This window comes from Balaenoptera borealis, assembly GCF_965194805.1.
Source record: "Balaenoptera borealis genome assembly, chromosome: 4".
NCBI lineage: Eukaryota > Metazoa > Chordata > Mammalia > Artiodactyla > Balaenopteridae > Balaenoptera > Balaenoptera borealis.
The window spans coordinates 103622374-103636667 of record NC_138861.1 but is presented as its reverse complement, the minus strand read 5'-3'; positions in this window follow the sequence as shown (position 1 = coordinate 103636667).

Below are 14294 nucleotides of genomic sequence, written 5' to 3'. Positions count from 1 at the left end.
GCCACTTTTCAGCAAGGTAGCATTCCCAAGGCAGGGTGCTTCAAAAGGCGGGAGAGTCAGAAATATTCTAGGATATAGCCACAATCTACTCCTTCCCCAGCCTGGGGGTAAATGGAATCTAGAGGTATCTCACCCAATTCCCTAAACCTGTATGCATTCTGACTTAAAACTCCACACCAATCTGGAAGCATATGGATGCCGTTTATTTCATTTCCTTTGCCGAAGAATACTTTAAGAATCATTTCTCCATTTCCCCCACTCTTACACCATTCTCTGTCTTATCATTTGAAGGCTACAGAAGAATTATATTCATCTTGAAAGAGTGTTTATGAATTAGAGTGTGACCATTACTTAAGTGATTAAATACTCAAGACAGATAATCCAACCCAGAGACCATGTCACAAGAGGGAACCATGGTTATCATCAATTACTGTTCATTTTCTGTAAACATGGCTGTGAGCCAGCCTTGGAGGGAAAATGTGAAGTTGGTAAATGACGTATTTGGCATCTCCATCTGTTTCTTTCCTTACCTCTTCAGCATTTGTTCTGGGTTCATTATGCTTCTCTGGGCACTAAAACTCCTATCAGATAAGGGATTTTATTTCCAGACTAGACCCTACAAACTTCCTCTCAATGCGAAAACACAGTCCTATGTCTTTCATCCTGTAATTAATTCCACCACATCAATTCCACTCTGTCCACCTCAGTGTTGCAGTCATGCAGCTTGAAGAATTAACCTCAGCTCCAAGGGTGGGACCTGCAGAGTCTGATCCAATCATAGCAATCCTATTCCACTTACCCTGACATATATCTCAGGGATGAGCCAATTAGAATAAGGCTTTGCTCAGGAGCATGCAAGTGACCTAACTCAGGGCAATAAATGGAAGAAGACATTTGCTTGGAGCTTCTGGGAAAGAAGTTTCCTCCATTTTCTGAAAGACCTTTTGGATGGTACTTTTGCTGTCTTCTCCAGAGCAGATGAGGAAGGAAGTAGCATAAGGAGGTATGTCACTCATCTTGGGTTCACAAAGGGATACTTGCCTTACAATGACTCTGACATAAGAAAGCAGAGAAAAGAGGGGGAGAGGAACCTTGGTAAATTCATTAAACCAGTGAAGAACCAAACCCACCCTGTAACCCATGTTTCTTTTGCATTTTCTTCCAATCACATGAGATCATTAAATCTCCTTTATTTTAGAACAAATTCAGTGGTTTTTTTTACTTGAAACCAAAACATTCCTTCATTATTAAATTCGTTCTGAAAATAAACTCTCTGATACTTTTTTAAAATATCCACATGTGCCAAATGCCCAGGTGATTCATAATATGATGTGAACATTAAAAAAAAAAAAAAAAACTCTTTCTCAAATAAATTTATGTTAAAAATTCCTTTAAAGAGTTTCTCTCTATTTTGAATAAAAATAATGCTAATAATCATGATTTGACATGCATATTCCCCAATACAAATATCTTAAAAAAATACTACAATTATTTTCACTTGCAGGAAATTCAGTATATCAGTATATTTTGGTAGTGATTACAGATACTGCAGTTACCTTTGATAAATAATATGGAGACAACATGTTTATAAAACATTGATTTTATAATCTGTCTTCTTTGTGTCCCAAGCATTTATTTATGCTTAATAGCATAATACAAAAATTAGTGATTTTTATTTTGGTCATAAAGAATAAATCCATTAATTTGGCATAGGAAGATAATTCTATTTTTTTATAGAAAGGAAAAAAATGGAGGCAAAAATAAAACCTTGAAGGCAACCATAGGTAAACACATAATATTAGTATATATAACTTCAGAATCTCCATAACTAATATCTTCCCTCAATTCTAATAGTCCTATGTCCTAGTTTCCTAAGTGCATGAAGTTGGCTGTTCTTCCACAGCCCACAATTATTTATATCTTTATTTATTTATATTCTTAGCAAATGATTTCTCAGCTCATTTTACCTCTCTGTGCCTCAATTTCCTTTTATATAAAATGGGCTTCTTTTATTTTTTAGGCTTAAATGAGCCAATACATGTAAAGTCTTTAGAACACTGCCTGGAGTATACTATGCACTCCTTTAGTGCCAGCCATTAATCATAATCATTAATTGCCAGCAGTGTCATATAACACACATGTAGTGAACATTTTTTTCCTGCCATTATTTATAAATGTAATTATATTGGATACACAGCACTCTGAGAAAAGAGTGTATCAAAATATATTTTACTTTTGATTTTTTTTTTTTTTTGGTTGGACAGTTACAGTATTTGTAGTTTGTGTTTTTTTGTTTTACTACTATAGAAAACCGTGCAACGAAAAGCCTCCATTATATATCTTTACATAGAAGTCTCTTATTTCCTTAGAGAAATTTCCTGTTTTTGAATTGGAATCACTCAATGAATGGGTGTATTAGTCTAACATAGGTCCCCCAAATATTCCATGGGCTCCATAGGTTTCCCAGTTTCCTTGCAGTTGGTTGGGGTTTAGTTCTGGACAATAGCCCCTGGTCGATGGGGTGTGTGGACCAAGTAAGTGGTGTCACTTCCAAGTCAAATATTTAATTGCCAGCATAAGAACTTTGGGTGTTTTGTTCTCTCTGTTTTAGTCCATTACTGAGTTCCTACATGAAAGACAGTAGACCAGAGAGTCTTTGGACCTGAAACAGATTTAACATGAGTGAGAAGCAAAGATTTTGTCATTAGGTACTGAGATTTGGGATCTCTTTGTTACTGCAGAAATAGGGTGTTGCTATGGGGAAAACTTAGCAGTTGCATGGCAGAAGATGAGGCAACTGATATCAGAGTTTATCAGGATATTGACCCATTTTAAGGCAGTGACAAAATAATGGGCAAAATTGTTATACATTCAATATATTTGTGTATCTATATGAAGAGGTTGGAAAATAGGACACCAATAGTGTACATTGCTTGCTATTGGCTGCTATTGACATGTTATAAGAAAAGTAAACTCAAGAAAGAATTGACCAACTTGCAAGCAGAATTAAAAGGAAAAAGATAAGTTCAGAAATTCAAAATCTTGCAGGGTTGGAAAAAGTACCTGCTATTACCTCCAAACAGTAAAAGTAAAAGCAAAGATTATGATAGTTAAAAGTGTCCAGTAAAATTTTCACGTGTTTAACTGTTCTCAAGACAAACATTAGACTAAAGATGTGGTGCCTTTTATTTACATAAATTTACTCAATGAAAAGATTGGATTCAAGGAGAGGCCTTGCCATGGAAGCTCTACAATCTCAAAATGGTCCATAGTAAATCAAAAGAGAGAAGTCTGTGATTGAGATAATGAAGAAGTGTAGCTAAGTCTCAAATGAACTGTGTTCCTGGTTACTGGTCCGCAGAGCTGACTTAAATCAAATAGACAAGAAACCTACTAAAACTTTTAGGAAGTTGTACTATAAGCATAGACTGAAATAGTCCGTGTTAAGTCAAGCCTTATAATGAGACTTGACAACCAAACTTTCACCAGCAGGAAAGAGAAAGAGGCAATGCCCCTAGGGAAGTCTTTTACCCATGATCCACTTCAGAGGGACTGAGGAAAAGAACAGAAAGGAAGGCTGGCTAGAGGGTGGAGCCAGCTGACACAGTGAACAATGAATTTAGGAGCTCCCCCTAGATTGCAGAATCAGGAACTAATCAAAGAACATTCCACTCCACCGAAGGGTTCTAATCAATATCTTTCAAGTGCTGTAGAATTGCTGTGGATAAGTGAATCCTGGGTGTCTTCCATTCTTCCCCTTTCTGAATGTGAATGTTTACTGCTGCTATCCTGTCTTTGCTCCACTATTGTATAATGTATACTGACTGCATGATGGTGAGCACAAGGGATCGGGGGAGTGGGTGGTGGGAAGTTTTGTTAGTTTATAGGTTTCTAGGAAAGATTGGCAAAAACAATAACGCTCACCAAATACTTTATGAGCTTTTCTACACTGTCCAGGCCTATTGCATTTAGACAAGGTCATATGACTTGTTCTGCTCCTGTAAGGAATGTATTTATTTCACTTCTGAGATAAAGTAGTTAATTGCTAGAGTAAGTTGATACAGTGTTATCTTCTCAGAGACTAAGTAGCCCTCATTTTGACATGGGGAGCTATTGGATTGAAGCAGTCACCACATGGAAGATAGTTGCCATAAAAAGTAATCATGAAGTCAGCAGGACCTACCACCGTTCTCACATGAGCTTAAAGCAAACTGTTATTATATTAATCCACTGAAGTTCAGGGTCTTTTGTTGTTCTTGTTTCCTTTTTTTTTTTTATTTGATTACAGTATCATAGATTAACCCAGCACTTTCCAGTAGAAATATAATGGAAGCCACTTTACTAGCTACACTTAAAAAGTAAAAGAATCAGGTGATATGAATTTTAAAATTTTATCTAACTCAACATCTCCAACATATAATACATAAATTATTGATGAGATATATTTTTTGTACAAGTCTTCAAAAATCGCATCTCAATTCATACTGGCCACATTTCCATTCGTCAACAGCTACATGCAGCTGGTGGCTACCACATTAGCTATCACAGATGTAGGTTATCTAATGAATACAGCTCTGTATTATAAATTGGTACCTCCAACTATGAAAAGAACCACTATCTTTCCTGATACCTAAGATTAGAGAATGTGACGGTTAATTTTATGTGTCAACGTGGAAAGTGCATTTGGATGAGATTAACACTTAAATTGGTGAACTTTAGGTAGAGCAGATTGGCCTCCATATTGTGGGTGGGCCTCATGCCATCAGTTAAGGCCTGAATAGAACCAAAAGACCAGCCTCCCTTAACAAGAGAGAACTTTCCAGCAGACTGCTTTCAGACTTCATCCGTACCACTGGCTCTCTTGGGTCTCTAGGCTGCTAGCTCACACTGCAGATTTCGAACTAATTATCCCTCCATAATCACATGAGTCAATTCCTTATAATAAATCAATTTCTCTCTCTTCCTCTCTCTCTCTCTCTCTCTCTCTCTCTCTCTCTCTTTTATTTATGTATATATAGTCTCTCTGGAGAATCTTGACTAATGCAGAAAGCAATTACTTTAACTAAAGTTATCCATTCCCAACTTCTTCTATGTTCTCCCCCTCTATCATGGGAGTTGGATTTAAAAACTACATTTTCCAGAATACCTTAAATGCTAAGAACTTAGATACAATTGTGATTCTATTAATGAGTTGCACTTGCAACATTTTTGAAAGACAGAAATGAGGAAGAATCTTCCTTTAAATAAGGTCTAACGGATATGGGATTTTTCAGTTGCTGTCTTCTACATTCCTGTGTCTAATAACCGACGTACTGTAATGGCAGCCATTGTTCTAGCAGCAGCAACAAACTTTCCTCTTCTCTGTATCACAGCTACAGTGATATGACCCTAAAACCAGAAGTCCCATGTGGCTCTCTAACATTTACTTCTCTAGCCTTTCAACAATTTTCTAAGTACTAATTCCATTTTGTTTGGTATACCTAGAGAGGTTTCTGTTTCCTACATTAAACCTACCTGGTAGAATGATGTCATATTTAATAAGTTGCTAGATCCAAAGAAAAATCAGGATCAGTTATGGTAAATTCTAAGCTACTATAAAAAAGAGAGACTAAAATACAGTTAAAGAAAATAAAAATTCATTTATCTTTTGTGTAATAGTCCAGAGATATGTAAATTATTTTATTATGTGGATAAATATATGTGCATACATATTGCCAAAAGGGTATAATTTACCATTAATAAGACTGTGTTTCTCATTGTCAAACGTTAGGCAAACAAGCTTTGGAGTGGAGTCTGTAGGAGCTGTGCCCGTGAATACCGTAGAGGACTGTCAGTCCCTCCCTATACATTTGAAAGGGGCTTTCAATGGTCTATTAATATGTTAAGTCAAGGGGATAAAAATAAGGTGGGGAGGAGAGATTCTTTTGGAAAGGGAGTTCTCTCAAAAGTAAGGTGCAACACATACCCTCATGCTAAGCTATGTTATTAGTCAGAACTATTTTGGTTGCAAATTTTGGAAACCCAACTTAATTAGACTTCAAGGAATTTGTTGGATTACAAAACTAAAAATTCCAGAGGTAGGTGAGGCTTCAAGCAAAGCTCAGCTTAGGATCTCAAATACTGTCATCAGGACTCAGTTTTGTTCTTTCCACTTCAGTTTTCTTATTCACTCTTGAGTTCATACTAAATCAATATCTCCCAAGTTGGTGGCAAGATGACACAAGCAATTCCATCTTCTCAGCTACTCAAGAAGGGGCAAGCTCCTTTTTTCTAATAAAGTCCCAGAACTGAGGCTCACAGAAATTTATTTGAATAAGGTCATGCACTTTTTCTTGAAGAATATTCTGGGCATGAGTAAGACAATCTGATTTGGTGATATTTCTACTTTGAAGAAGAGGGAAAATCAGCTCTAACAAAACAAGTGAGATGACATTGGGCAACTATGTTCTTTCCCAGTGAAAATTAGAATGTTCTACTAGGTGAAGAAAATATCATTATTAAGCACATAGTAAAGCAACTATACTCCAATAAAAATTAATTTTAAAAAAAAGCAGGTAATAATGTTTTGACGTCCATCTCCAGCTAGACTGTCAGTACACTTAAAATATGTAAATTATTTACTTATAAGTTAGATCTTATAATTTTATAAGTTAATTTTTTAACATCAAATTTAGTAACCTTATTGGATCTAAAACTTTTCTATATCAAATGTAGAAAATAGCACGTAATGGGTACATGATAAACATCTGTTGTATAAGTGGATTTTCACTTATCAGTTAATTTATCAGTTATCTATTGCCACATAAAAAATACCCCAAAACATTATGCTTTAAAACAACAGCTATTTATTTGCTCAAGATTCTGTGGGTCAGCAATATAGTCAGTGCTCAGGGAGGACATCTCACCTCTATTGTCAGTTGGACTCAATTATGCATTTGTAGTCAGTTCTCGACTGGCAGGTCAGTTTCAATAGTTGTGAATCTTTTCTGGCTGGACTCAGAGGACCTTACTCACATGCTTGGATTTTTTTCTTGAGAGATAAGGGTTGACTGGACCACACATCTGTCATCATCCGCAAGCTGACCACAGTCACCCTGCAGGCTTTCACTTTATGGTGACTGTGTTTAAAAAGAATCAAAGCAAAGAGAACTCCAGTGCACAAACACTTTTAGGCCTCTGTTTGCATATGTTTGCCAATATCCCACCGGCTAATGTAAGTCACAAGAAATGGAAAAATAGACTCTGCCTCTTGATAAGAGGAGCTGAAAAATATGATGGCCTTGTTATTTTTCTCAGTTCAAGCTATGCTCACAACTGTTTGCATTCCTCCTATCTACAAAATAACTTATCCTCCCCAAAGGCTCCAAAAATGTCTCCACAAATTTTGGCATCAGACTCAAAAACTGGTATTTGGTAATCAGTATCTGGTCTAAGACGGATGTGGCTCCCAAGATTCAGTGACATGTAAATTAAAAAATAAGTTACTTGCCCTTATTCTTCACATGGATGGAAGAGCCACATTAGATACTCCCATTCTAAAAATGAAGTATTAATAGAAAACACTGGTCCATAGCAATTGTGAAATTTAGCCAGGCACATAGTATGGGGTGACATTACTCTGGAGACAAAGTGTTTCTTGATTAGAACAGGCATCTGCTCCTTGAAAGTAAGTCCCAAGTCTACTTTTCTCCATAGTTTTCAGTTCTGCCCTCAGAGTCATCTTCCTTTTTATAAAAGTAATACCCAAGTAGCTTGCTCAACCTGCTTTCTACCTCTGGAAAATTGGGGACCAAAAACATTTTCTAATTTGAATTAACTCTCTCACTTTTAGTACAAGTGGTAGTACTTTGATTGCTACTACTTTTAAAAAAAATCTGTGAGTTTCCTATGAATCCACAAAAACTATATCTACACTTGCTAATGTCACATTGGCTAAAATAAGTCACGTGACCAAACCCAGATTCAGAAGATGGAAAAATAGTTTCCGACTCTTTATGGAAGGAGTTGCATGTTTTTGTGACTTTTTCATTAAATCTCCCACACAATAGGAGGTTTAAATATTTGCTAGGAAATGTTCTTATTTATTTACAGGAAGTAAAAATGTTATTTTGTGATATTAACTCCTGATTTTTTATGGACATTGACTTTTCCCTCAAACAAACTTACTGCCAATTAGCATCTGGCATTAAATTAAATCAGGCAAACAAAGGAAAACAAAAACATATGTGGGATGTGTAAAATGGTTAGGCATGAAACTCAGGAAAGAATAAACAGTTTCCCAAATCCTAGTTCGTAGATACGGTCTCTTAAAATCCTCAGAACAATATCACAAATCCCAGAATTTTGAACTGAGCATTAATACTGACCTCAAATTTTGGATTTAAATGAAGAATTTATATGCAATTACAAACTAATTGGAAGATATCCTTGCAGATCTTACCATTATCAGAAGAGGTGACAGTTACTCTGGATAAAAAGGAATATTCATCCTTAAAATCTGCCCTACAGTATTAGTATTATATTGCATTTAATTTAGGATACTGAAATTCACTGCCATGAAGCAGTTAGAAAGGACAGTGGAAATTTTTGCAAGCTAATAAATGTTTTCAAGTCTATCGTTAAGGGTCAGTATGCTTATACAGTTTCTATAGAAACCATATTTCAACAACTCAGTATCTATAATAAACTCACCTTGAAGCAAACTAAAAATATTCCATGTATTGTGCTATAGGATATAAGCTTTAGAACAATGATTCAATGAAATAAAAACATAAAATGCCTCATTTTCCCTAAACTGTTTAGTGAATCATATGGAATATAAAAGTTAAAAACAAAAAACTTGATAAGCATTACAATTATTCCTTATTTCTATTCCCTTAACACAATGTATTTTCTATCTTCAGACATGGGGAGGGAGAAGAGGTATGACAATACTGAGAATAGAAACACAGTTGGATGGAAAACTCAGTCTTCCTTCTGAAAGGTCATATTCAATGGAAGAAAGCTACATATAATAATTTGAATACAAACTATGACAAATATGCCAAATTTTATTAAGAACTTCATCAATTTAAAACACCTGAACTTACACATATTTACTCATTGCTAGGCCCTGAACTAGGTTCTGGGAATGAGGTTGTCATATTAGCATTTTATGGCATTTACTTTAAATGGCTGATAAAAAAATAAAGATACAAACAAAACCTGCACATGAATGTTTATAGCAGCTTTATTCATAATTGCCAAAACTTGGAAGAAACCAAAATGTCCTTCAGTAGGTAAATGGATAAATAAACTGTGGTACATCCAGAAAATGGATTATTCAGCACTAAAAATAAATGAGTTATCAAGCCATACAAGAAAAGACATGGGAGAGCCTTAAATGCATTTTACTAAGTGAAAGAAATCAGTCAGAAAAGGCCACATACTGTATTATTCCAACTATATAACATTCAGAAAAAGGTAAAGAGATTAGCCAACAGCTAGGGGAAGGTGGCCAGAGAGGAAGATGCAGAGCACAGAAGATTTTTAAGGCAGTGAAAATATTCTGGATGATAACCATAGTGATGGATGCATGTCATTATATATTTGTTCAAACACATAGAATGTACAACACCAGGAGTGAACCATAATTTAAACTATGGACTTTGGATAATTACAATGTGTCTGTGTAGGTTCATCAGTTGTAACAAATGTACCGCTCTGGTAAGGGATGTTGATAATGGTGGAGGCTCTGCATGTGTGGGGGCAGGAAGTATAAGGGAAATCTCTGTACCTTCCTCTCAATTTTGTATGAACCTAAAATTGCTCCAAAAAGCAATGAAAGAAACAGAGTGGGGAATGGGAAAGAAAGAGAAAGAAAGAAAGAAAGGAAGAAAGAAAGAAAGAAAGGGAAAGAAAGAGAGAGAGAGGGAGAGGGAGGGAGGGAGGGAGGGACAGAGGGAGGGAGGGAGGAGGGAAAGTAAGTTTTGCTTAGTTTGCAAAATGTTCATTAAAAATAACTTGATGTAGGACTTCCCTAGTGGCGCAGTGGTTAAGAATCCGCCTGCCAATGCAGAGGACACGGGTTCGAGCCCTGGTCCGGGAAGATCCCACATGCCATGGAGCAACTAAGCCCATGCACCACAACTACTGAGCCTGCGCTCTAGAGCCCGCAAGCCACAACTACTGAGTCCTTGTGCCACAACTACTGAAGCCTGCGCACCTAGAGCCCGTGCTCCGCAACAAGAGGAGCCACCACAACAAGAAGCCCGCGCACCACAACAAAGAGTAACCCCCGCTTGCCGCAACTAGAGAAAACCTGCACGCAGCAACAAAGACACAATGCAGCCAAAAATAAATAAATAAAATAAATTTATTTTTTAAAAAATAACCTGATGTGAAACTGTAATTCTATTGTTTTTAAAGTGATGTCAGTATTGTTGATAACTAAAATTTAGACATATCTGTCTTTCTCTGAAAACAATTAAAACCTTCTGCTAAAATATATGTTTGTTAGAAACATAAAAATTGTTAAGGCAATGAGGAATGGAAAGTTCTATTTCAGTTAGAGACTCGAGCAAAGTGCAGTAGAGGAGGAGGCATTTGTGTTGGACCTTTGGATGTGCATAGAAAAGTGTGATATTCCAATAAGTGGATTCATTTATCCTTCTATTTTAAACCACTTTAAAAATGAACCCATCTATATCTACATAGCTTAACAACCGGGATAGAGAACTGAGACCATCTGGGTCACCATGACTCAATCATTTCTTCTATGAAATTCTTCTCCAGGAAGATAAGGTTGTAAACCAAAAAGTAACTTCACTATTTGTTTCCAGAAATTCCTAAACAAATTATCTAGGTAAAGAGTTTTCTCATGTAAGCAATTAGTTCTTCTGTTAATACAACAGAATACCCATCTGGGCAAAGAGCTTGCCTACCCAACAGCAGAATCTCATCTAATATTTCCTCAGCAATCCTATCCTATTATCTCATGAGCTTTATCCAGTAGCAATCAGTCACTATGATGATTAATTCTATGTGTCAGTTTGACTGGGCTAAGGAATGCCAGGTGGTAAAGCACTATTTCTGGGTATGTGTTTGAGGGTGTTTCCAAAAAAGATTAGCATTTGAATCAGTAGACTGAGTAAAGGTCACCTTCACCAATGTGGGTGGGCATCATCCAGTCTATTGAGAGCCCAAATAGAACAAAAAGGGGAGTAAGGATAAATTTTCTCTCTCTTCTCTAGATGTAACATTCACCTAATAATTTGTTAATTCTAGCCTTGCTTACTCAACAGGCCATTCTGGTAGACTCGTGGAGGAGTCAACTTTTGACAATCTTAGAGTGCCCATCAACATCCAACTGAGACACTGCTGCCGTCATGGATCAACATTCTTCACTCAGAGAATCCATTCCTCTGAGGCCCTGGAGACTTCCACTGAGGGCTCTTTATGACCAAGTGATACCCTCCCTTTCTGAAGTAGGTTTAATAAACTAGCTTTAGTTGGTCAGCAAGTTTTTCTGATGATTTTTCTTTACATATTTGACCATCAGAATATAAGTATTTTGCTCATAGAGGACTGTTCCATTTACCTTATTTGAGGTTTATCTATTGGCATATATTATTCCTAGAAATTTCCCACTGAGAATAGTAAATATCACATGAAGTGAATGTCCAGAGGTAACTGGCTATTAAGGAACAGAGACAGAATTTGAATTCAGGTTGAGCTAACTCTAAAGCCATTGATACTACCATTAAATACTGTTGGTTGAAATCTGATTATACAAGAGGATTGTACCTCCAGCAAGATGAAATAGATGTATTTTTCCCTTTTCCTCCTACTAAGTACAGGTAAAACCCTGAACATTACATATAAAGTAAGTATAATAACACTCTGAAAGGTGGAGAAAAGAAATAGAATAGCTAGGGACCTTGGAATTCAAGGAACAACACAGCAGTGAGTACACTGGGTTTCTTTTTGTCTAGGTGCTGGAGAAGCTAGCTATACATATGTGTATATATATATATGTAAAATTTTCAATATTTCAATATAAATCTATGATGAAAATTCATATACTACGAATAAGAATAGCCGTTTTGCTAAGTGTATTTATCCATAGTTATCTGTTCTACAAATGGATGACTGTAAAATACACAATGGACATCATGCACTGGAGCAGATGTGTGAGATTCTAAGATAAATAAGAATATATTTTTCAACATGGGCAATTCTCAAGGGACTCACAACCTAGGAAGGCAGACAAACAAGTAAGCAAATCACCTCATTTATTGAGACTTCCTTAAGCACTGGACACTGGGCTAAAGCTAAGTCCTATTTAATACTCACAATCCTATGAACTAGATTCTCTTATTTTTATTTTATGAAAATGATAACTTAAGCATTGAAAGGTTAAATAAGTGATCCAATATTATATAATGAACAAGTAGCAGATCCAGGATTCAAACCCAAGTTTGTATGATTCCAAGTCTAAGATTTTCACCCCATTCCGTTAGAGCTTCCCCTATCATTAGGGTAGTGGGAAAATGCAGCCATACTTACGTGTTTAAAAGGAGGGTTAGAAATAATCATATTTATTTCCCACAACACCTAGCACAGCACCAGGTACATGAAAGTGCTTGACATGTATTGAATTGTGTCTAATTTAATTTAAAAGAGTAGAATAAATTTAAAAGTATAGCATAGTTTCTCATTTTATTTGTTTAGCATATGCCATAGAGTATCTATAAAGCATAGCACATAGAATATTTTATTTATAGTCTTATTCTCACATGCTACCTCTACTATTTTTCTCTGGAAGACTTAATGTAGCTGGTTTTCCTCCCTCACTGGCCCCAATCCACACCCCATCTAAACTTCCTAAATAATCTAAGACCTAATGGTCCAATATTCCCGTCACTTAAGTGTGCTATTAATTGCTATTTTGTGAACAAAATACATCCAATTGAACCTATTTAGGTTTTATATTTGTTTTCAAATATCCCATGTACCATTATGTCAACACATACTTTTTATTTTCCCTTTTCAGCATTTCTGAAATTAATAATAATGTGTTGGCAATTAATTTAATTTAAGTTTTAAAACACCTGCTCAGTGTTTTATGCTTTTTATGGTTTCAGAGAGTAGGGGTTAGCCTGTGTGCAATATGGAAAGATTTTTATTTCTTTGCTCTCGCTCTCTTTTTTAAAAAATTTTACTGCCACATCAAATTTATACTATATATTCCCATGCTATAAAAATGCCTGCTTTCCAAACTATTGCATGTGCAGTTTTATAAGGTGCACCAAAGGGTATTTCCCTTTTCTGCACCATTTTGATAATCATTCTGCCTTAATGCATGAAGGGGTTCTTTTGTATAATGGATGTTGGAATGTGCTGATAACTTTAACAGACAGTTGTTAAATTGAGCATACATTGAGACAGCAATTTGTGCCGGCTGTGACTACAATACCTTGTGTGCTACCAGAAGAATCTGACACATTTCAGGAAGGTTGCTCACTCATAATTCATCAGATATTAAATGACAAGATTGGTTTAACACATTCTATATATCTCATCCTGGTTGACATGCAACTATTTTACTTGTCCGAGAGTGCAAACCAAAATGGCACCTATTACTGTGCTCACACTTCAGATCATCAAGGCATACAATAATGGAACAAATATTGTTAAATGTGCATTATTGCCGCACTCACTTTCATCTTCATCACCATAATTAAATTAGTTGAAAGCATGCAATGGAACCATGACATGCTACTAAGAGCTTCATGCCTTTTAGAGAACTATACCAGTATCTACACACCGAGAAGTGACAAAAATTAATTTGAAATAACAACCTCCTGCATCAATATTCACCATCCAATCTGACTTGGTAAATACACTATGGAATTCCTTAAGCACTAGAATAGAGTTTTGTGGTTTATGTTTCCGTTCTTAAAACATAGGCATACCCCTCCAAAGATGAAAGTAGTAAAAAAAAGAAAGTCAAGAGTGCTAAAAGCCATAACATGACAAATTGTGTACTCCATTGCTCGTAAGATTGTGGGCAGCTTGGGCTACTAATACCAACCCCAAGACCACCCCCAGTGTTTGAAGAAATAGTCCCTGATACTCCTCCCTATCAGAGGCTATTTTGTCTTTGCTTATGCCTGTTTCATTGCTTATAATTGCTTGTCTTCTTTCTCTACCTGGTAAGAAGTTACTCATTATTTAAGTACTGTCCATGGGAAACCATAACTGACTGGAAAACACCAACATATTTTACTTACCCTTATAGCCCCAGTCCTTAG